This window comes from Carya illinoinensis, chromosome 13, assembly GCF_018687715.1.
Source record: "Carya illinoinensis cultivar Pawnee chromosome 13, C.illinoinensisPawnee_v1, whole genome shotgun sequence".
In the NCBI taxonomy this organism is placed as follows: Eukaryota; Viridiplantae; Streptophyta; class Magnoliopsida; order Fagales; family Juglandaceae; genus Carya; species Carya illinoinensis.
The window spans coordinates 25,857,268-25,883,084 of record NC_056764.1 but is presented as its reverse complement, the minus strand read 5'-3'; the positions used below and the strand labels follow the sequence as shown (position 1 = coordinate 25,883,084).

At 35.2% G+C, this 25,817-nt stretch overlaps 2 long non-coding RNA genes and 2 pseudogenes across 2 annotated transcripts; 1 reads left to right on the top strand and 3 right to left on the bottom strand.

Moving 5' to 3' along the window:
* LOC122291079 lies at nucleotides 1-1,428 on the bottom strand (annotated as a pseudogene).
* A 1,068-nt stretch (nucleotides 1,429-2,496) lies between these two features.
* LOC122292816 lies at nucleotides 2,497-7,090 on the bottom strand. Its single transcript, XR_006237037.1, has 3 exons — nucleotides 6,720-7,090; nucleotides 6,511-6,637; nucleotides 2,497-5,822 (listed from the first exon to the last, which is right to left on the bottom strand). It is a non-coding gene; the product is annotated as an uncharacterized LOC122292816 (long non-coding RNA).
* Nucleotides 7,091-21,342: 14,252 nt separating this feature from the next.
* LOC122292617 lies at nucleotides 21,343-22,406 on the top strand. Its single transcript, XR_006236972.1, has 2 exons — nucleotides 21,343-22,210; nucleotides 22,305-22,406. It is a non-coding gene; the product is annotated as an uncharacterized LOC122292617 (long non-coding RNA).
* Nucleotides 22,407-23,872: 1,466 nt separating this feature from the next.
* LOC122291077 lies at nucleotides 23,873-25,480 on the bottom strand (annotated as a pseudogene).
* Nucleotides 25,481-25,817: the final 337 nt, after the last annotated feature.

The following is a 25,817-nucleotide window of genomic DNA, read 5'->3' as shown; positions in this document are numbered from 1 at the left end:
CTAGTAAGTATCTGAGGCCAATTTTGATGTGAATTCAGGGAGTGACCTTATGGAAGAACTATCTTCGCTCAATGCTTTCTCAACTACAATTTTGAGTTCTTTCATATGGTTATGAACCATTTTTCCCTCTTCTCCGATCATTAGTCCCTTAATAACTTTCGCAATATCTTCTCTGTTCACTGTAGCTTTCTCGTAAGTTTTTAGTCTTAGGGCCACTTTGAGATCCTTAACAAGTAATATTGCATTCATCCTCTATTCAGCAAGTAAGAAACCAACTGGGTTACAACAAAGAGTAAGACAACAACCACCAAGGCACCAATGACGTAAAACAGGGCACGACCAATCATTCTATTTTCACATAAATATGCAACAACAGCACATGACAAAGTGACTTTAACTAAAAGAAAAACAAGAACCATAAAGAAGAAGATCAAGAAAACTAAATTGATCTCGGTTTAAAAGCAAGTTTCGATGCTAATTTGGAAGAACCATCTGCACTTTTTGCTTTCTCAGCAGCAATCCTTAGCTCTTTCGTACGCTTGCGAACACTCTTCCCCTTTTCTCTAGCCATTAGACCCTACACGACTTTCGCAATTTCTTCTCTATCCACAAGGCCTTTCTCGTTAGCTTTTGGTCTTAATGCCACTTTTAAATCCTCAGCTAAGAATACTGCATTCATTCTTTGCTCTGCATAAAGCGACCAAGTAATCAACGATGTGCCATTGATCATGATGCTCGCCAAGTTGAATTCCAACAGTAGTGGTTCAGGAACCCACTCGTGGAGGCATGTCTTAGGATCTAAGCTTGCGGCGTCAAAGAGGGCACGACTAGACCTTGACCTTTAGTCCTAGCTAGAAACCCTTGTGGTAAGAAAGTAAGAGGATCGTCATGGCTCCGCTATTTAAGGTATGCGGTGTTAAAGATTCATTGTTTGGGCTTCTTGCCACCCATAAGAATTTTTGCCCACTTGATTCCAATCCTAAGGCTAGCTCATTTATTTGATCATACGACAGGGTCCCACCACTCCCAAAAGAGACAAATAGGACAGCACCACCTGGCTGATTGTCCAACCATCTTAAACACCCTGACTCGTCATCTTCATCATCAGTACCTGAGCCACTTTGAATGATTGGTCCAACTGGATAAATTGGGGGATATCCAACTTTGTTCTCTTCTAGAGCTTTTATGACTCGTCCTTCCTAATTGATGAACGTGTTAACCATGATCCCCTTGGCTAATGGGAGACATTTTACATGGCGAATAAATAGTTTGTACAATTTACTTTTCCAATCTTGAACTGGGTTTATTAGATCTCTATTGTGAATAGGTATGCACCCCCAGGAGTTTCAATGGTTTTGGTAGGTCTCTATACTCGCATGGAATTGTCTTGTCCAATGTCAGAAGATGCAAGAGGAGTGACAAAAGCATGGCATTTGTGGAGATGAAAAAGTACGGTGATAGTTGTAATTCCTTAGCAACTTCTAGGACGTCGCTTGCAAAGGAGTCAAAGACGGGAGCAACCAGCCGAGTCGTCTCAAGTAATGACTTCAACACATCACGAAGGGATGGTAAAGAGAGTAATGGTAAGAAAAATTTGGACCCCAGGCTATGCTTCCTCGAGGTCCTTGGGGCTCACAGGAGGAAGAAAGATAAGATCTATATTGGTGGGGAGGCCTTCAAGAACGACTTTCATGGCTTCTAATGGATACCCCCAATTGTGAGAAAGATGCACTTGACACCGAAGCCATGGTGAAGAGCAAGTAACTTGGCAAACTCGATTAGTGGGATGAGGTGATCCATCCCTGGACTGGGTAGAATATCTATATGACATTAATAACTCTTTTGTTTGAGATTTGAAGGCCGGATATATGGTGTTGATTAAGTAGAGATAAGGTGGTCTATTATCTCTACTTAGTGCTTGGTGTATACTGCACTGTTTTATGTTTCATATGTTCTGATATTTTGATATATTTTGACTGGTACTAATTAGAGTCATGCAAGCAATATTGTTGATCTTGATATAATTATATATATATATACACACTAGTAGTGAAGCAACGTCCAAGCGACGTTTACCTAGTTGAGAGAAAATAACCTAATAATATATATGAACTATTCATGACATAATAAAATCATTTATAGATCAATATTCATAGCATATCAACTTGCGTCTCAAAATAAGCTAATATACAAATCAATCATAGTAATATAGATGGCAAAACAAAAACAAAAAAAAAAAAAAAAAACCAAAACAAAATAATCATATATGTTAACTAAGCATCTCAAAATAAAGGAATATATGCATCCATTATAATAATATACCTAAAGGAAATGACCCCGAGTATATTTGTTTAGCAACAATATACTACATCAGTAAAACTATAAAATACTTATCATGCGTTCACCATATAGTAAACACAATATAATTCTCAATATGTGATACATAATTCCATTTAGGAAGAAAAAATCAAGCTCAAAGAGTAACTAATAAGAAAATCCAACCAGAACTTTAAGTTCAATAAAAATTTATGTAAAACAATCATCTTATGACAGGAGGGTCATTATGATCCAACAACACAGTACCTCTTCAATTAATTTTATACTCATAATTCAAAACATATCTATTTGATCATGACCAACAACAATAGTCACAAATCCAGAGCTCTAAGATTCACCACCAGGTCACACTTTGACCCCACCTCCCACGACGACTTCTTGGAGCAAATGTTCTCCATCATCCCTCCTCCTTGTTGTTCCTAGTCCGACCTCAACCCCCTTAAGATCCCTGCCAATTCCTCATTTTCCAGTAATTAAAGAGAAAGAACATACTTCTACATTAAAATTAAAACTCAACTCTAAGAGAAGGATCATGTAAACATGAAAATCAAAATAGATAGTAAAAAAATTTGAAATAGATAGCAATAGAAACTGTAAAAGATAGCGGTAAGTTCTTTTCTCTCTCAGGTTCTTCAAGTTTTCAACCCTTTTCCCTTGATTTTTTAATGAATTATAGCTATAAAACATCCATAAATGATTGCTAATAGATGTAGCAACACCAAGTCTTTGGGAGTGTTGGAGTACTATCATTACTTCAAACCTAATAAATCAATTATAGTCAAGCAAGTCTTTAACAGAGAAATTCATAGATGTTAAAGGTAATTCATCTGTATTAAGTCATGCATATAAGAAATTCATAGAAGTTAGCTATGTTAGATATGATATATTAATGATCAATACCTATACCACCTTCGTACTAAGTCATACCTATCCACTTTCTTGCTATGCTTAGTTGGCAAAGGGAATGCATTAGCTATACATTGTCTACTAATGTCTTTATATACCTATTTACAAGCATAGTTTTCTACTTAATGTCAAATAATTTGTTTTATTTACATAAAGACTACCATTTTATCAAACATATGATGTTTCTATTGGCAATCCCCAACCAGAATTGTGGGCAAACCCAGCATAAGATCACTAATCATTCCCTTAAGACAAGAATTAGTACTAGATCCTGATACACAAAATAAAACTGTAATCCCCAATCAATCCTTATATGCCAATGAATGGTGTGGGATTTATAGCATGCAGAAAGAATACCTTAGAGGAGAATTAGGTAGTGGATGAACTCCAAAAGGTAATGTACCGACAGATTTGTAAATTTTACATGATGCAGCAATAAATTATGTGTATACTAAATGAAAAAAAGCTAAAGACAAGCGCCATGTGCAATCGTAGCCCACGTCACTTTAATAAAATGACAGCATTTCATAAACAGAGCCCCTCCCCTTTTCTTCTTCTACCTCTCTTTCTCCCTCTTCATCTCAGATTAGGTGGGAGCAATAACATGGAGATTTTCACTTGTCAAGGGTGCAAAGGCTGAACCCCACAAACCCGTTGAGGATCGTCATCAACAATGCCACTGAGCTAGAACTCCCTCTCCTTCTTAGCTTTCTCACCCTTCCCAACCTGCACAGCCCACTCTACACCAACCCCACAAGTGTGTTCTCCTGTGTTTGCCAAATTTTGACATTGATGGCTTTTGAAAATTTTATTCATGAAATCTGCAATTGAGTTTCTAGCAATATAAACAATTTTTTTCTTGTAAATGTTTGTTTGTATTTTTCAATTCATACTCATATTTATAATCTGTTTAGCTAATGTTTTATGGATTAAATTATAAGTTAGATTCTTTAACATTACACAGTGGTGACTTTAGATTCTTTAACATTACACAGTGGTGGTTTATCTTCAGCTATCCATAAAATCTTGAATGTATCAGTTGGCTCTAGAACTAAAACTAGAAAAAAGTATACGGGTTTGCAAATTGTTTGAGGTATTTGGCAATTTACGAACTGGAACTTGGGAGAAAGTTACAAATTGGGTTTGGGAGAATTGAAATCCAGTTTGTGAACTGGGAGAGATCTGAAGATTAAGCAATAAGTGAATTGGAAGTGGAAGAAAGTGGTTTGCGAACTGAACTGGGAGAAAGTCTGAGTTTAGGAGAACGGGAATCGGGTTTCTTTGCCGTAACTTTATCTGAGTATGCTTCTTCTTCTTCTTGTTTTGTTTTTTAATTTTTTATTGATGCTGATGTCATGTTTTGCCAAGTCATACAATTGCATGCCGACTCCTACCCACCACTGTACATAGCAGAATTGATACTAAATAAATTATGATAAAAAATTCTATGTGCAGTCACTTTTGCGTACTATTTTGCGCACTTTACTGATGTAATTGGTTGTGTATTAAAAAACATTGATGCAGTCAATCACATCAATGGAGTGCACAGGAAGTACTCAAAATGACTCTATGTAGTATTAATCAATTATGATAAACCATTCATCGCATAGTAACCAAGCATATGGATAATCAAGCATTCATATATATATATATATAGTAATAGTTACATAAAAGGGTAGAGAAATAGCGTGCCTGCTTTGAGTGTAGTGCTTTTTGATGATGTAGTGGATGCCTCCTACTTCGGTAGAGCCTGAGAACTTAACGATCCACCTGTAATATCAACCTCAACGCTACTTATCAAAAACAAAATCCACCACAACGCTAGAAGCTGGCTTCTTATACTGAAACCCAGCAGTCTGTGCAACTTGTTTAACAAAAATTGATGCTCAGTTAGGCCTCAAAGCTTCTTTCACAAAATCAGAATCTTTTGGTGATGATCCCTAAAATTATTTGCAACGGTGCCAAAAAAAAAAAAGTAAGATGGATGAAAACTGGTAATTCTTTGGTCCAATCAAGAGCTTATATTACAATAATGTGGAAATAGCTTTTGTTAACAGAAAATTGCAACTTAAAAGACAGCAATAAAATCCTTACAATAGAGAGGAGGTAAATTTCAACAACAAAAGAGAAAATCATATAAAGGCATCAAGGAAGCTTTCACCATGCAACATAAGAGAATCAACAATTAGCAGTCTAGCGCCAAAATGTTTGGCAAGCACTTTACCAAAGTCTCTTGGTTTGTCAAAGAACCTATAAAATTCCATTGGAAATATCTCATCTAGGATTAGGAATAAAAAAACTTCAACACGCCCAACATAGGAATCATATGAACATTCAACATAGAAATGGCAGAACTAATGGCAGGACCAAAGAGTAATATATGTGGGGACGCAGTAGGTAGGTTTAAGGTCAGTTCTCTTTTTCTTTGATCTCAACAAGATGGGTAGCTCTTCCTTGAAGTCGTAACTCGGATTTTACTTCGCTTTCCCGAACTCAAGTTCCATTATCTCAGCTTGGATTCTTCTTTCTTGTTCCTGGAGCTCTTGGATGTATTTAATAGCATCTTTGATTATTGAAGCCTTATCCATCAAAACGTAAACAAAAGGATGTTGGAACAAATTAACACTTAAAGTCCCAGATTTAAAAAAATATATATATAAAAAAAACAAGGAACTAAGCCAACCTAGCTATTATTCCATGGTGGTTGAGCCAGGCTTCTCTATAATTACACCAAAGTATTTGCTATTTATCAATAACAATTAACAAATTTTCAAAAAACTTGCAAAATAGAAACAAGTGTAGATGTTCATTTAAGATATCATAGGTTCATGGATTCTATAGTCTACAATTTAACAAACCTACTTTTTAATAAGTGAAAGGAAAACAATTTAACAAACTTTAAAAGCCTTTTGTATGGTTGCCAGGAGTTTTCATTAAATGAGACATAAAGAACCAAAACCTCCACTCAAGTTATATTAATTAAACTATTAGGCCCCAATTCTTTGGTTTCTGTAATTTTCCAAATCCCAATGCAACAAAAAACATAAAAAAATTAATGAGACAAGTACCAGTCAATTTATTAATGCAGCGATTAGTGATGCTGAACTGCAAGATACATATACCAATATACCATCAAACTTAACTTGTTGTTTTCAAGGATATTTGTAAAATCTATTCCTTCCTTTCAACATAATCCCGATTCTATCTAAACAAAAACCCTTTTTAATCTTTTGAAGACACGCAAGAGTCACAAGCAACTAAGCATACCTATAATCAGTCAGAGGATAAAGTTAGAAAGTTCCCTAGAATCTAGGTCATCTTCAAGACTCTATGTGTCAAGAGCAGCCCTCCATACTTCTCCATCATGCCACACGACAGCATCAATGACAAGCCCCTTGTCAAACATAGAAACATCACAACTTAGTAACAAAAGAAACTCAGCAAATATAAAAAACAAAAAGATACTTAGTACTTACTTCTACTTGCTTTCGTAGAATATCAATTCTGTTTTGGAGGTCTTCGCGGGTCCTTTTCAGGTTTGTATCTTCCACTTTAGTGTGTTTCTAGAAAAATAATATCATGATAACTTATATGCAAATCCTCATTAGCCCAAAAAAATAAAATCCACAAAATCTAAACTTCAATCAAGCAGAGTAATAAAAAACCCATTAGGTTTTCCTAAGCAAACAAATGAAACATTGGTTATGATAAACAAATACAGAAAAAAAGGCATGGAGTTCAAATTATCGCGATCTTTGAGCCAATCGAAGTAATATTCTCCTTCTTTTGCAAACAAAAATCACAGATCATCAAATCCATAAATAAAATAACACATAAATTCAAAAATGTGGAGAGAGAGAGAGAGAGAGAGAGAGAGAGAGAGAGAGAGAGAGAGAGAGAGAGAGAGAGAGAGAGAGAGAGAGAGAGAGAATAAAGAGAGAGAGTGGATCGGCAAGATGGCAACAAAGAGAAGGGTAATGAACTGAACTTTATTGCCTTCCTGCGCGCTAAGCGAATGGGTGCTGTGCTGTGCTGTGGGCCAGTTTCGAGGCGGGGGACAAAGAGAGACCTAAAGAATGATTCCATGGGTTAAGGCCGAGAGGGAAGAGTGGTTGTCACCAGCTAGGCATGATGATGGAGATGGTAATGTCCACGGTGGCAGCATTGGACTAAAGGCTTCCTTCCAACGCAAGATTTATTTGTTGGCTAGAATTTTGATGATTTTTTCATTGATGTATTCCATACATTTATAGATGACTAACGCAACAGACTTGGCAAAGTAATTGCCTAATTACAAGGGAAATGACCACAACTAAAAGTAAATGACCACGACTGATACACATGAATGCCGAAATACAGGGAAATGATCACAACTGAAATTAAAGAAATAATAACTACTAAGACACGACGCCACTACGTATCTGACTACCAACAAGGTAGATAATAGATTTTATTTGCAACTTGACTAATTCAACTCAGTAAAACTACTGGACATAACTCATAATGCTATGGGCATGGTGACGATATGTGCTCAAGCTTCTTAGGCCCAATTACCGGGCTTGGCCCGTAACAATCCCCCCCTCTTGAGTGACCTTGTCCTCAAGGTTAGGGAAGTCGTTTTTCAGCTTGTAATAATCGACTCATGAATCATCCTCATGCGCGAGACCCTTCCAGCTAACAAGCACCTCAACGCCAGCCTTATTGTTTCTTCTCACCATTCTCCGTTGCAATATCTTGTCTAGCTTAGGTCTAAGAGATCCATCAACTGCCGTTGGTGGCAGCTTAGTGGAGAGGAGGTTTCGATGACCCAATTTCAGCTTCAAGCTAGAGATATGGAAAGTGGAATGAACCCTAGAATTGCCGGGAAGCTCCAAACGGTAAGCTACCTTCCCCACTTTCTCAAGAATCATATATGGACCATAGAAACGAGGAGATAATTTTTTATTGCACCGATTGACTAGGGATTGTTGTTGATAAGGTTGTAGTCGTAGATAGACAAATTCCCCAATATGAAATTCACACTCCGATCTTCGCATGTTGGCATATTTCTTCATTCTATGCCGCAATAATTTTAGGATTTCATCCCTAGAACGTAAGTTGCCCTCGAGAGCTTGAAGTTTCGTTGCACCTAGAGAAAAATATAGAAACTTTGGGGGTGGGTATCCATAGACGACCTCAAAGGGTGTTAGTTTTGTAGAAGTATGAATGTTGGTGTTGTACCACCATTTAGCTAAAGCCAACCAATTTTTCCAATCTCTGGGCTTAGCACCCAAAAAACTCATGAGATGCTGTTCCACACTTTTATTGACAATCTCAGTTTGGCCATCAGATTGTGGATGGTAAGCAGAAGAGAATTGCAAGGTGGTTTTCTGTAACTTAAATAATTCTTTCCAAAATAGGCTGGTAAAAGTGGGGTCACGGTCTGTGACTATTGAGGCAGGCATGCCATGTAATTTAAATATATGCTCTAAAAAAATAGTAGCTATTTTTGAAGTTGTATAAGGATGCGATACAGCAATGAAATGTGCATACTTAATTGGAGAGTCGATCCACAATGACCAGAATAGCACTACACCCATGAGAGAGAGGTAGACCTTCAATAAAATCTATAGAAATATCCATCCATACCTTAGTAGGAATGGGGAGAGGTTGAAGTAGACCAGGTGTGGGAATATTCTCCGATTTATTCCTTTGGTAGTTTTCACACTCCTGAATGAATGTACGTATGTCCCAACGCATTCCTTTCCAGTAAAACTCAGATTTCAACTTGTGGTAGGTTTTGTGGAATCCAGAATGACCTCCTAGAGGGCTAGAATGCATGAGTTCCATAAGCATATCCTGGATAGGAGATTTGGCAGCAATAAAAAGTCTGGTTTATAAAGAATTAGCCCATCCTTCATAGAATAAATTGAAGTATCGAGGTGCCCTTTTTGAAACTGATCCTGCAATTGAATTAATTCAGGAGAGTGGCATATCCAGAACGTAAAGTAGATAACCAAGAAGCCAATGGTAGTGTAATAGTTGAGAATTCTCCCGTATCTTTTCTAGATAATGCATCAGCAACTGAGTTTTCTTTACCCTTCTTGTAATGCACCTCAAAATCATACCCCAAAAGTTTAGTGAGTCAACGTTGTTGAACGGGAGTACCCACACGTTGATCCAATAAATATTTGAGATTTTGTTGGTCAATTTGAACCACAAATTTCTATCCTAAGACATAGGGTCGCCACTTTTTAATTGCCAAGACCAAAGCGAGCAATTCCTTTTCATAAGTTGAAAGTGCAAGAGCTTTTCCCTTTAATGCTTGACTAAAAAAAGCAATTGGTTTGCCTTGCTATAAGAGAACTACTCCAATGCCATAACCTGATGCATCACACAAAAGGTTTAGAAAAATCAGGAAGCACCAAAATAGGAGGTGATGTTACAGCCCTTTTGAGGTCCTGAAAAGAGGATTTGGCTTCGTTGGACCTGGAGAAATTGTTCTTACAAAGTAAGGCTGTTAATGGTGCTGCGATGATGCCATAATTTTTAATGAACTTCCTGTAATATCCCGTAAGTGTTAGGAACCCACGAAGTGACTTGAGAGTAGTTGGAAAAGGCCAATAGAGCATGGACTCTATTTTGGATGGATCAGCCTGCACACCTCTTTTGTCCATTTTAGCCGCCTTCCCGAAGTCAGCACCTCTCACTAATGAGAATGCAGAAGGAGTAAGGCCGTGGAGCGCCATCTTGCTGCCTTTGTAAGTAAAGGCCATGGATAACTTTGAAAAATTCCATAGGATAGGCCTAAGAGTTTTCAGCCATTGAACACCTAAGACCACATCACAACCACCCAAGGTGAGGGCAAAAAATCCTGTGTTAAATGGAATACCTTGCATCTGAAAAACTTCAGATTGCGTGAGTCCTTCGCTATGGACAGCTTGGCCATTTGCCACCTTGACTGTTAATCCCGATGTATGGCATTTGGCTACGATTGAGGAATCCACAAAATTGTTGGTGCTTCCGGTGTTGATCAACACAACTATTCGTACACCACAAATAGAGCCAATAAGCCTCATGGTTCTTGGGTTGGGAGAACCAACAAGAGCATGGATGGAGATTGCTAGTTCAGGTTTTTTGGCAGCAGGTTCCAGGCTTAATTGCTTTGAACTCGTCCCTCCAACTTCCAGAAGTTTGGTAGGGTAGGTAACCATGTCCTCCTCATCGGAATCATCACATTCCATTATGAAAAGCTTGGCTAATTTGCAGCGGTGACCAGGTCCCCACTTGTCATCACAATTATAACACAATCCCTTGTCTCTTCTTTCTTTTATTTGTGTAGGAGATAAACGTTGAATGGGAACCGATGTCTTGGTTGTTTGCTCGGGAAGAGCCAGCTGGTTTTTAGAGGGACACATAGGCATGTGAACAATTTGCTTTAGTGCTGCCACATTTTCTTCTTGCATCTTAGCAATGCCAAAAGCAGTTAATAGTGAAGTTGGCTTCATCATGCGCACCATATAGCAAATATCTTCATGTAATCCACCCAATAAACAACTAAGTTTGTAAGACTCAACTAATCCAAGGAGTTGATTAGAAAGATGCTCAAATTCGGTCTTGTAAGCTTCCACCGTTGTGGTTTGTTGCAGCTTTGTGAGGGCTTCCATGGCATCTTCATAAACGGATGGCCCAAAATGAGTGAGCAATGCACGTTCAAACACTTCCCAAGTTGGAAAGGCACCAGCCGCCTCTAGCTCCTGGAACCATGTCAAGACTTTGCCATCCATATGAATGGAAGCTAGTAAAACACAGTGCTTGGGATGAGGTTGATGGTATTTAAAAAATTGATTGGCTCAGTACAACCACCCATTAGGGTCAGCTCCATCAAACGTAGGGAACTCTAAGCGAATGGTGTTGGTTTGAATGCCACTAGTATCTTCAAATAGAGGATTTGAAGAGTGTGTGACTAACTCGGTATTGGTTTTAGCTTCCACTTTCTTGCCTTCATGCTTCAATAGTAGCTCTAAATTTGAAGCCACTACTTTGACTTGTTGTGCTAATCCTTCCATAGTTTGTTGCAGGTGTGCTTGCTATTTTTCATGCATCTCCTGGACCTATTTTAAAGTGGCTAATGAGTCGGCTAACTGGGAATAACGAGTACTAACATTACCCTTAGCCATGGATGAACCTGGCTTTGATACCAATGTTAGTAACAAATATGGATTAAAGGAAATATAATAGGGAACTGATCTGTTGGAGAAGATCACTCTCCAAGATTTATCTGTTGGCTAGAATTCTAATGATTTTTTCACTAATATATTCCATACACTTATAGATGACTGATGCAACAGACTTGACAAAGTAATTGCCTAATTATAAGGGAAATGACCACAACTAAAAGTAAATGACCACGCCTGACACACATGAATGCCGAAATATAGGGAAATGATCACAACTGAAATTAAAGACATAACAACTACTAAGACGTGACGCCACTACGTATCTGATTACCAACAAGTTAGATAATAGATTTTATTTGCAACTTGACTAATTCAACTTAGTAAAATAACGTGACATAACTTGTAATGCTATGGGCCTGATGACCATATGTGCTCAAGCTTCTTAGGCCCAATTACCAGGCTTGGCTCGTAACAGGAAGGAAAAGAAAGAGAAAATAGAGATGAATTATTCCCAACAAAATACCTGTCGGGGCAAGTGCAAACTAACTGAGACCACAAACTGGGTGTGGTAAGGGATCTGAAAATGAGTCATGAGAGCGATCCTGGAGGTCTTTGAAGGGATTTTTTTTTTTTCTGTTGGATTCTATACTCAACCCAAAAATTGCTTTTGAAAGGGATGACCAATTCCACCATCCCTCGAAAATGTCGAGAATCTCCAGAGTGACAACGAAGAAGAACACGCTTGATGAACCAAGAACACATAATTTTTTCTCCCAAAGCCTTCACTGCACAGTGCACCATTGGTAGGACCCCATGAGGAGAGGGGCCACCCTAGCCCACCCATGGACTCATGCATGCCATGGGTCAACTTGGCCCATGCCAACTACGTTATTGCTTATTATTTATTTTAATTTAATTATTTATTTTTCAAGGGATCTATTGAGGGTTTTCAAGTTGTAATCCTTATAAATAGGACTCTTAGTTTTTGCATTTACATCTTTTGGCAAATTCCTTAGAGGGGGATTATTTTGTTTATGAGATCAACAATCGGTGCTAGGCACTTGGACTTTTTGGGTGCAATCCGTGAATCCCAAAGAAAGGATCACATCTTGCAATTCGTGAATATGTGTGATTTATTTATCTTGATCTTGCAACTTGGTGCAATTCGTGAATCCAAGTTGTTGTTATTCTTGTTTTTATCAAGTTATCAATTCATGAGGTTTATTTAAACTATTGTACAATCCGTGAATCATTAGTTGATATGTTACCTTTTGTCCATTCAAGTTCTTAAGTATTTTACTTTGTTCTTGAGTGTTCATCATTTTGTTCTTGGTGTTCATTTTTCCATTGTTCATTTGATTCTTCCATACCCTCATTCTCGACCACTAAAGTGTTTGCCACTTTCCATAAATCTTTCCCTCCACAAATAGCCGCCCACCTCAAGCCCCTATAAGGTAATTCATTCCTTCTAGGAGTCTTGACTCCCCCCCCTTTGAAATTCCTTAATTTAAGATATTGACAATCACATTCAATCCCTTAAATCACTCTTTCTAAAATCTCTCTAGTCAACTATTGACTTGCCATTCTAGTCCAAATTCGAATTCCCATTTTCCCTCAAAGATTCCCTCCATCTTGCAAACCTTCCATAAAACCCTAACCAAATCATCACTTACCATACACGGCATTATCATATTTACCCTTCTTCCATCCCAAGTTACCCTAGCCGAAACCCCCCAGCTTTCCATAAGGAAACTCTTTCCTTTTAGGAGTCTTGACTTCCTCCAATTCAAATCCTTTAATTTAAGGAATTGATAATCCTCTTCAATTCCTTAAATCCCTCATCCCTTAAATCTCTGAAGTCAACATTGATTTTCCAAACTAGCCCCACCAATTCCTCAAGGATTCCTACCACTTAGGAATCTTTCCAAAACCCTAGCCTCCATCCATCTTTGCGCCAACCCTAATTCCCTTTTGTAATTTCGGCAACCCTAGTTGCCTCATATCCGAAACCCTAGCCTCACTATCTTTCATCAATCCTAGCCCAATCAACTTGGCACCACACTCAAGGAACAAGCTCTAACCGTCCATAGTGAATTGCAAGCCCTAAACACTTAGCCTACCCAATTCCACCATCATTTCATCTCCCAAACACCTATCATTTGTTGAAGGCCAGCCTGGTTAGACAAGTTGGCAAGATCACTCGGTCACCATCACCAAGGCGAGCTCGTGGGCTTAATGTTTAGGATCAAGACAGGGGTCCCTAACAACCCACAGTGCATAGGCAACAAGAACAATTGAACAAAGAAGAACAACCGAGAAATACATAGCGTGAGAGAGAGCTTTTCTTTGTCTTTGGGACCTCACATCCAAAATCCCTGCGATCGATGGGCAAGAAGCAGAACCGAGGGATAACATGGGGAAACAAAATTTGGAAAAAATTAGGGAATAAAATTGAAAAGAAAAATTTTGGAGAAAATATACTGTTTATAACGGCTCTTTTATTCCTAAAATATACATATATAAATATCATTTCTATTCATCATTCATATATCATACATCACATATATTTTTTATTTATTTTTACTAAATTAAGAGAATCCTTATATGCAATCCATATCCCACATATTTAATAAAAAAAATTAAAAATATTATATTTAATGTGTGGTATAAAAATGATAAATAAAATTATATAACTTTGTTTGACTTTGTAGGACGAAAACTTCAAGATACGGAAAAAGAAAATATTTGATTAAAAAAAAGATTAAATAAAAATAAATTACAAACTAATATTAGTTTACATAATTTTTTAATTAATCCTATAAAAATACGTACTTTTGCATAATCTCTTATGTTCGGCAGCGGTTCTAGGTGCAAAATGCATGCTGAGAGGCCCATTATTCCTAACGGCGTAATGAAAAAGGCCTGGATGTGTCTGTTTGACGTAAATTCAAACGTATATTGATCAGGATGATATATATATATTGCGTTAAATTTTCATAAATGCCCTTTACATGATGTAAGTACGCACGTAACGCGTATGCCATTTTATTCTCATAATTATACGTCTATCATTGGAATAAATATTATATTCTGAATCCCGATCGTATTAAAAATGAAATTGGTTTTCTTTTCGTAAAAGAGAGACGATGGATACGGGTTCTGTGGAATCCGTTTGAAGTGAGTGGGAGTAAAGATCTCAATAATCGAGCAACCATATATTAATTTATAAGTTGCTAATTATTTGGAATCTTTTGCAATTGAAACCATTCTTTAGTAATTAGGCGCAGTTTTATATATATATATATATATATATATATTATATATGTATGGCATGCATCAGACTTAATTAACAAGAAAATCAGTTTGCTAATTTTTTTTTTTTTAAAACATATATAGTACTTGTTGTATTCCATCGATGATCTCTTATAGCCAGCACCTTAAATATATTGGAACCAATTTTAAATAAATATTAAAATATTTTGCCAAAGCCCTTAATATCTTTATATATATAAAGTGGTTATCTAACAGAATTTTGTTGGTTTAATAATTTTTGTTGTTTTACCGTTAAGATTAACGCTGCTAGTTACATGAATAAATTAAAGTGGCTCTTTCTCTCTCTCTTCTTAAAAATTCTTATTTTTTTAATCTCTCTCCCCAATCACTTATGAATAAACTCATAGTTATCAAAGTTCATGCAGCATGCATCGATTCTGGAACCCATGCATTGATGATCATTTATTTATGAGGTATATTAGATATATATTGTATTATATATATATATGATATTTTATATAAATTATAATTTATATATAAATTTATATTATATATAAATCTATATATGTGATTTAAAATTTCTATTCATTCCTTATATAAACAAAGAGAAATGTAAAATAATTAAGTTTAAATCTATTTACCAACTACATTTACGAATACATATTTATTTATCAATTTAAATTCATTCTAAAACATTAAAATCAAATAATAATATCTTATAAAAACTTAGTATTTTATTTCTTTATAAAACTATATCACTTTCGAAAAATAATCACTTTATTAAACTAAGAAAACGTGTTCTGTATGTTGTTTTACCGTTAATGGTTTGTCTTCTGCGTTGCACAGTTTTGGTTCAAGGTTCATTTTTTTCATGTATTTGTTGTTTCTAGCCGTACCCAAGAGCATATGCAGTAGTAAATAATAAGATTTTAATTCTAAATGCTTTAAAATCAATTTAAGTCTATCTTACTATTTGATATTAGAAATTATATTTTTTTTTTCCTAAAAGCATTACATTATTAATCGAAATTTTTCCTTAATAAAAATAATATTAATTCTTAAAAATAATATTTCTATACACTGAGCGAACGTCTCTTGGACGTTGCCCAACTACTAGTATATATATATATAAATATATATATATATATATATTCTCCTTTAATAAATGAATCAATATGTGAAATATTTTAATAAAATGACTAGGGGAAGTGTAGAATTGGGATTTCAAGTTCGAATCCACGACATGATATGCTTTGAGATCATGTTAAATTACTACTTGCATGCCCAAAATATTAAATTAACGAGCCTATAACCAGCACAATGCCCGGACTGTTGTGTATGATGTGTATGAGGGAAAGAGATCTAGAGAGAGACAGAATTTTATAGTGGAATTGGTTTATAAGGCAGTCTTTTTTTACGAAACAATATAAAGTTTGAAATACTACTTTTGGGTGAAGTTTTGAATTAGTTTATATCTTTATATGTAAGAAAAAAAATAAAATTTAAAAGTTATAACAATTCATAATGAAACATTGCTTTTAAAAAAATTACCGCTCCATAAACATAACACTTCAAGTGTATGAGGGAGAGTGATCTAGAGTGAGACACAGTTTTATAGTGGAAAAATTCAAAACGATTCATAGGGCGATTTATTATGACAAAACAATATAAAGAATGAATAATTATTTCAAGTTTTAATCCCGATTCAAATAATTTCATTTTCTCAAGTATTGTACTTTTTTCATCAGAGACCCTAACTTTTTTTTTTTCTTTTCATTTATTTTTTTCTTTTAAATATACACAACTTTTCAGAAAGTAAAATAGAGGGTAAACTATCTATTGTTTGTCTGAAATTTAGGATTCAATTATAACTGAAGTATATCTTAAATCCTCTTGATCATGTTTCATGAGTTTCTATATATCTGTTTTTCATTTTAATAATTCTCTATCCAAAAATTTGGTCATTTCTTATTTTGTTCCTATTAAGATTTATCTACTTTCTTTTAAGAATAATCCCGTCTTATGACAAATTTAAGATTTTCCATATTACTTAATATTTTTGTTCATCTTACTTGAGGTAAAATATATGACTATCTGTAAAAAAAAATAAATAAATAAAATTAAGATTTAAAAATATCAGATTTAAAATTATTTTGTTTTAAAAATGAAAATAAAAAATAGGAGATTAAAAAAATTTTATTCTTAAAAAATATTTTTAATTCTCTCTACTAATTTTAGTTTGTTAGTCTTTTTGAGATTTCTTGATAAGTAAAAGAAATAATAATAATATTATTATTATTATATCACAGTTAATTGTTTTACTGTATAAGATATTAACATAAGATGCTATATATGATGATTAATGATTACATAAATAGTTTTTAGCTCCAAAATTACCTAGTAATAATAATAATTATAATTATATTAATTGTGGATGGGAGAAAAAAAATAAAAAGTCATGAAAACTCCAATAGTTTCCACGTAGCAAAAATAGGGAAAGCGTGGTAAAATTTAGTAGTTTCTAGTGTAACCTTTTGCAGGCTTCCATCTCCTTCCAGACCTCTCTCTTTGCTCCACAAAATGAAGTGCCGCTTCCCCTCTGTGCTCCTCACTACTCTGATCTTATGAAACAAAAATACCAAACGAAAAAAAAAAAAAATCACACTAATAAAATGAAAATAAACCTAACGATGCAAATAACAAACCTGAAGAGAGAAAACCCAAAGATGGAGAACTCACAACATGCAAATATAACATCCTAGATCTCCACTTCTATTTTTGAACTTTCCTCACTCTCTGCAACTGCATATATACATTATATATGCATTCTTTGTATCATCTTTACTGTACATCCCATTTCTTTCATCTATTTTCAAGCACTTAATCCAAAAGGTCAAGCCCCGGACCATCATCGAAGTGGGCACATTTCTAGGCGCGTCAGCGATACACATGCACAGGTTGACTTGGAAACTCAGTCTCGACGCCTAGATCCTTTGTCTTAACGATTTTTAGGGCTGGCCCGGGTTCTAGGACCGGTTCAAGGACATCAAAATGGTAAACGGCGACGTTTTGCCGGTACCATTCTCGACTGAGTCAGCCCTGGAAAAGCTTTGTGATTTCATTGACTCTCGTTCATCGTGACCATTGTATAGAAGCATAATGCTGGCTATGGGGTTCCTCTCCCATCGATGTTCGAGTACTTTAGCCGCCTTCATGAGCGCATCGTTCGGGCAAGTTCCATCCCTGATACAACCTATAGCATCGACGACCTTTCTTGTCAATCTCTGGCCTTTCACAGTCATCCTCGTCAGAGGCAACAAACAGAGTCGATGCTTTCCCTTCAATTTCTGATTTCTCGAAAACTATCTGTAAATTCTTGTATTTGTTAGGGGTATTTATATCACCGGAAGCAGTTTGACCATTGCGGCAATCAAAGCTCCCCGCAGTTTGACCGATGCCTTTCTTTTTTCATTTTAGTTTTTCGGAATGGTTGTACCTTTCTCTTTAACACAGGTTGAGTTCGTTGCATCCATCGATTTATAAAATGAGTTCGTGCACGGCTTCAAAATATTAAAGATGAATGTATTACATAGCTTCATAGAAATACACTAGCCAATTTTTTTGAGTGTTTGGTTTTCCTGGAGACGTAACTATATGATTGGCTTCAACGAAGAGATCAGACAGTTTACGAAGAGAGAAGTGGATTCCAAGAAGCAATTCAACGAAGAGAGTTGGATGCGATTGACGTTTGGGAATGGGTGGACATCCGACTAATGCGGTGTTAATGCCAAGTCATAAAGTGAAAACTCCGCTTTTATATAATTCAATAGATAAGAAAACTTAGATTTAAGTATATAATTGCTAAACTATGCACATTGTCTCTTCAAATCTCTTTAAATATTGCTAGTGTTGTGCCTATGCTGTTGTCTTAATTTCATTCAAACACTAGAATTATTTAACTTCAATTTAAATGATGGATCATAGTGGTACTACAACAAAATTACTCTTTAGGGATGAACTATTTTGTCCCAAAAGGTTTTTGTTTCGTCTCTAAAAGCGTTTTAGGACGATTTTATTTATTTATTTATTTTTGTCTCTAATTCGTCACAAAAGCCTGTCTCAAAAGGTTTTTTGAGATGAAATTGATCATTTCCATTTGGACAGATTTTTTTTAGATGAATTGCGTTCCCAATAGTTGTTTGAATGTATTGTTTCTTAACAAAAAATACTACTTTTCTGGCAATCAAAATTCGTTCAATATAGTTATTTTTGAAGAGTTTAATCACGGGAAAAAGTCTTTTGTTATAAAATAAAATTTTCTGGTGATCATAATTTACCAGAAAAAGTCTTTTACAAAATTTAAAAAAAAAAAAATTGCACTAAACCATCACTAAGGCGTCTGTTACAAAACAAAAAACACAAAATAAAAAGGTTATTCATTCAGTCTTCTCCATGGACCATTACAAAATACAAAGCTTGAATTAATTCTAATGCAATCCATGTGCAACATGAACCCATCTGAGGAGGTGAGTCTAAGTGAGGTGAATAAATCTAAGAGAAAAGTATGTATCAATAATTCAGAGGTTAGGGGTCACTAAGCAAAACACTTCTTTCATTATAACTTCTTTGTAATTGATCAACAAATCATCAACTAGATTTTGTATAATCTAACAAATGGTTGAAACTAAAAGCAAGAGAAGAGATCAACTCCAACTCACACAGCTAGCCAAGAAGCGTAGAGTTGACTAAGCCAGTTTAAGCCAGTAAGTTGGTGCTGCATCATCTTCCCCTGTATACCTGAAGATCTGAATCATCCATTGAAATGTTAATTGATAACACAACAGACCAAACCAAATAACACATCTGAATCACTTTGATTACTAGTAGAGGGAACGTCCTTTGGACGTTTGCCTAGTGGGAGCATAATTTGTATACTAATTATATATATATATAAATATATATATATATATATATATATATATATGCTAAGGGTAATATGCACAGTATGTATAGCCAAATGATAGAAATAAAGAAAATAAATATGAACTTTACATACAAGTCAGTGTTTTATTAAAGATATAATAATAAAGGTGATAAGTTTAACAAAAAGAGATTTAGAGTATTTATAACGTAACTTAATTTATAGATTTGGCAGAGAGAACGTTAACCTTGTTAAGGCGTAATTGTCCATATTGATTCATCTCTGCACGCAAGTGTATAATCCATTCTCTTTTTGAAACTGCGCTTGCAATGTTTGCTAAATATGGTAGGTGTTCTTGTAATAATGCAAAAATATAAAACATAATGTAATAGATTGTTTTGAGTAAATTTATAAAGAGATTTTTACCTCGCCTGTGTGTTCGAACAAATCAACGACTGTAGAATTTAATATTTCTTCTGCCACCAGTCCGAAGATGACAACTGCCATGCATCCAATGTCATCCTCTATTTCCAAATAGGCTCAACAACTATAAATAATGAGAATTTTATTATTGCATAATTTTTATAATTATTATTTTATATTTATTATGTAAAAAATGATAATTTAAAGTGATGAAATAAAATGTTTACTGTCGTTGTCCGATACTCATATTTTTGCAATTGTAGCACAATAATTTCTCATTATAATCATATCCAGTCGCTTTATTGCAGTTCATACAGGACATGTAGTAGAATGACTGATGCAAGTCAAGTAATAAAAATTTTGCTTTAATTGTGAATGTTGGTTTCTGCATTAAAAATGAACATATTTTTTCAAATGAGATAGAAAAAAACATACCTGGAAGTCGAGAACAAACAGAAGAAGAGTCTGAACACAGCAAATTGATAACAACTATATTGATGAAGAGTCAAGTAAAAGCAAAAGCAAAAAATCTGTAAAAAAAAAAAATATACATAAAAAAATATTCTAATAATAATGAGAAATGATATCAATAAATTTAGTAATTACAAAATAAAATAAAATAAAACTTACAAGAGAAGAACTAAGGCATTAAAAGAAATTTATTAATTACCAAAAATATTTTTAATAAAATATATAAAAAAATAAAAACAAGTAAAAAGTTGTAAAAAAACCACAAAAAAAGAAAAAGAAAAGGACATGCTACTTTCTTTTTATGGGTTTTCATTATAATGTTTGTAATAATGACCTACTATTTATCAAACATTTGAAATTTTTCAAACAATGAGAGTAAGTACTGGACCTATGTATACAAATTTAGTAACCATAACTTTGAAGTGATTAGTAAGTAAAGTAGTCTTCTACCATTTGTTTCCAGACGAACACCTAATTATAAAAATCACAATTTTTGCTTAACAAGTTTAGGATTATGTTTAAGTTCAGCACACACTGTAAGAACATCTGGTAAGATAACAAGAGAAGAAAGTGGTAATACCTCCTATATGGTAAGTTCATCTTTATTTGTTGATATGATTCTCTTGTTGCACCATCTCAACCATTACTTTGTTAATTAGTTTATTTAGTTTTAATGAATATAATCGATTAATTTTTTAAATTTCAATGGAAGAATAATTGATAGGATATACAAAATTTGTGACACTAACTTAGTAGCAAAACAACTTATGATGCAAAAAAGAATTAATTCACTAATACATTGCCTTACATCAAACTTCAATTTATTATTGTACTTGAGGATATTTAGTGAAACACGTGTACATACAGATCACGTTCATTCACTGCACATGACAAAAAGAAACAAATAAAACAATAACAATATATATCTAAAGACCATTTTAACCTATCCAGCTTAAAACAAGACCTAACAAAGTAGCTCTTCTACCTTTCACATGAATACTAACTTTTTCTTTACTTTCACTTTCACACCTAAATCTTAATCGCCGCACCTAACAAAAATCTGGCTCTCTCTCTATCTGAACATCGCATCTTCTATTTCCTCTCCTACTGTCTGTCCCTTTGATACTGAAGAAAGTTGCATCTTCTCTCCTCGCATTGTTGTTCTGCCGAAGTGTCATCCTTCCTCATCATCCTCCTTCATAGATCTGCACTCCCTCTTTGTGTGATCCGAGTGGATTTTTTTTAGCACCATTTTTTTTTCTTTTGTTGTTGATCTATGTCGTATATTGCAGATCTAGGTTGTACTTTGTTTGCTGTAATTTGTTTTGTTTTATTTTCTTGTTGATCTTTTATGTTGTGGCTTGCCGTGGGTACGGTCTATAGGGTGGATTTTTGGTTGGTTTTTTTTTTGTAGTTTATTGTTTCTTTACCTTATGATCTCAAACCGCACCACCCTCCCTCTCCCTATCAAACTTCATACACTTGAAGAGACCATGTTTAGATCTACGTTCATAGGATCTTTATGTTTTTGATTCACATTTATTCTATTTTTCTTTCGGTTGAAATTTATTCTTGCTTTTCTATTTCTATTGTTTTCTGTTTTGTAGTAAATTTTTTTTATTCTTTTTCATCGGTTGATATTTATTCTTGTCTGATCAGATCCACCACCTACGGCCCCTCGTCGTCTCCCACAAGCCCTCACCCTCATAGCTTCTGAAGGGTGAGAATTTGTTTTTCAAAATTTTTGCAAGATTTGTGTTCGAAATATTTGAGGTTTTTTTTTTCACAGTATTTGTGTTTTTTTGTACTTTCAGTACATCTCGTTGCTTGTCTCCCTCTCTCCTAAACTGCGAGCAAATCGAAAGATTTCTTTACTGAAGTTATGAAAATTAAAAGATTTTATTGGGTTTTTTTTTTTTGTGTCATGTATATCCATATGCATTTTTTTGATTTTGTTGGGGGATATTATCTGTGAAGTACTGATGCAAATATGCAAATATTCTATTCGGATTTTTGTTGTTGTCGTGCATATGCATATGATGTATACACTTGTAAGAAATACATCCACGCAACACTGAGAGTAGAAATGAGAGAAGGAAGAATAAGAATCATACCCAGAATGCCGAGATCAGGAGTAGCAATTCGAAACACGGACAATTTTTTTTTTTTTTTAAGAAAGCGAAAATAGAAAGCACAAGCAGTAGAAAAATATGAAGTTTCATAAATGATAAGATTGTAGATGTAAAAAGACGATTATTATTTAGGCAGTGAAATTGTATACAATACAAGTAAGGGAAAAAGTAAAGAATAAAATTGAAAACAAAATTAGCAAAAAAAAAAAAACAGACGTTCAAAATGTAAAAAGACAAACATTTGTCGGCAAAAACGTAAAAAGACAAAACATATTTGTTGGCAAAAGAAAAATAAAAGTAAAGAGATTGAAATTTTGAATTAGAAATAGGGGTAAATTTGGAAATGAGAATATTAGACGAAAATACTGTTCATCTAACATTCCCATTTATATATATAGTAGATATATATACATATATAATGCAGCTGGCACAGGTGGCTCATTATGTCATATGCAACATATATTGACTAAAATAGAGATGTCATTGAGCTTTAATTTGGTCTCTGTTGAGCCATTTACTAACTTAAAAAAGCATATAAACAATAACAAAAGCCACATCCATATAATATACAGAAGAACTATCCATTAAAACTGCAAATCATTGGATATGCAAGGAATGATACTTATAATTAGATTGTTACCTCCATATGTAAAACCCACGTTATAATCCAAATACCCACAAGTAGTACTCATACTTTTTGCTTTCAGAAAAACAATGAGTATACAGAAAATCGTGACAAAAAAAACTCACCTCAATTAGATCATCAAGCTTCCCACATCTCATCTAACAATGATGCATGCAAATTTTATGAATGGATGGTCATCAGGAGAGAAATCAATCAGACAATGCTGTTTTCATCTTATTTACAAGCTTCCCGGCCATCGACTTTTTAGAGGCGGCCCAAAAAGGCACTTTTTGTATATATTTTCCATTTTGTTATCCTCTTGTATCCTACCTATCGATCGATTCTATTCTCAAGTTGCCATAAAATTTAGAAAAATAAAAACTTGCCATAAAATTTTACCGAGGCCCCATGATTAATGATAGGTGCCTTCCCACTATATATTTATGTATATATATAAATTCTTCTTTTGGAACCTGAGGCTTCACTGCTCTTCAGGGCACGCATGCAATTTAGCTGAAAATCTTTCTTTTCCGTCTCGTTCATAATATACAACATTCACAATATGGAAAACGACCACAGATTGAAGAAAAGTAAATAATTATAGGCAAGACAGCTAGCTAGCTAGTAGGATAAGGTCAAACATTATAAACTCAACAACAAATTAAAAGATAGAATACAGCTCTCAACGAAAAAGATATATATATATATATATATATATAGAGGAAGTACTTGAAGATCTGAAAGCCGGCGAAAATAAATCGTCTTGGTTTAAAATCCCGCTTGAATGGTAACTCAGAGAGTGACCTTGTAGAAGACCCTTCTGGGTATAGTGCTTTCTCAGCTGCAATCTTTAGGTCTTTCATATGGTTGCGAGCATTCTTCCCATCTTCTCCAACCATCAAACCCTTTATGACTTGCGCAATTTCTTCCCTGACCACGACTCCTTTCTCGTTCTCTTTTGGTCTTAATGCTACTTTCAGGTCCTCAGCTAGGAATACTGCATTCATTCTCTGCTCTCCGAAAAGCGGCCATGCAATCAAGGGTGTGCCATTCATGATACTCTCCAGAGTCGAGTTCCAACCGCAGTGTGTTAAAAATCCACCCGTGGAGCCGTGGCTCAGGACCTGGACCTGCGGTGCCCAAGATGGCACTACTAGACCCTGCCCTTTGGTCCTCTCCACGAACCCTTCCGGCAGAAAAGCAATAGGGTCCAAGTCATGACTTTGATTACTGAGGTATACAGCATTTGCCGGTCCATTATTCGGGCTTCTTACCACCCACAAGAACTTTTCTCCACTCTGTTCCAATCCCAACGCCAACTCATTTAGTTGATCATTCGAGAGGCTGCCAGCACTCCCGAAAGAGACGTATAGGACGGAGCCACCTGGCTGATTGTCCAACCATGTCAAACACTTTGACCCGTCAACTTCATTGCTAGTTCTGGAACCAGTTTGAATGATTGGTCCAATCGGATACAGTGGAGGGTATCCAGCTTCTATCTCATCTTCCAAAGCTTTGATGACCCTTTCTTCCAAGTCTCTGAACGTGATATTCCCTTGACTGAATGCAGCCGTCTGGTGTGGCGGAGAAACAATCTGTACCATTCACTTTTTCGGTCTTGAATTGAGTGTATCAGATCTCTACCGTGAATGGGTATGCATCCCGGGAGTCTCAAAGGCTCCGGCAAGTCTTTATACTCGCAGGAAAATGCCTCATCAAGCTTTGATAAATGCAAGAGCAATGACAACACCGTAGCATTTGAGGAGAAGAAAATGTAGGGTGAGATATTGAGTTCCTTAGCCACTTCGAGTGCATCGCTTGCAGAGGTATCAAGGATAAAAGCACCTAACGGAGAAGTCGCCTGCAATGACTTCAACACATCACGGAGAGAAGGAAAAGAACGAGTAATGGTGAGGGAGATTTGGATACCAGGCTCTGCGCCTAGGAGATCATCCTCCAAGCACACAGGAGGAAGAAAGACATGGTCTACGCCGGTGGGAAGAGCTTCGAGGACGCCGATCATGGATTTCGATGGAGATCCAAGTATGGGAATGATGCATGTGACTCCGAAATCATGGTGAAGTGCTAGCAACTTGGCTAGCTCGAGTGGAGGGATGAGATGCCCCATCCCTGGACTTGGTAGAATTGCTATGTGGGATTTGATTTCCTTGGACAATAACTCCTTGGGTTTGAATTTGAGATGAGGGAGGCCAGTCAGGAGAGCAAGTGGTTTATTAGTTTATATGTAGTCATGAGATAAAGATCACTTTGTTCTTAATTATATAATTCAAACTCAACATTGAGATCAAGCGTGGGACGGCCTCAAGTAACTTAAATTTTATGATATTATTCTTTCAAGATTAGAAAATGTTCGAGATAGATTCCCTTAAATGGCTATTTATTTATTTTCAACAAATATTAAATTAAGAAAATGAAATAAATAATGAAATAGGTTCTAAATTAAAGAAATGTGAGTGGACATGCAATCAATTTCTGTTTACATGTTAGAGTATGATCTAAAATTTTTTAATTTTTTTTCTCTTATTAAATGTGTAGTATATGAATAATGA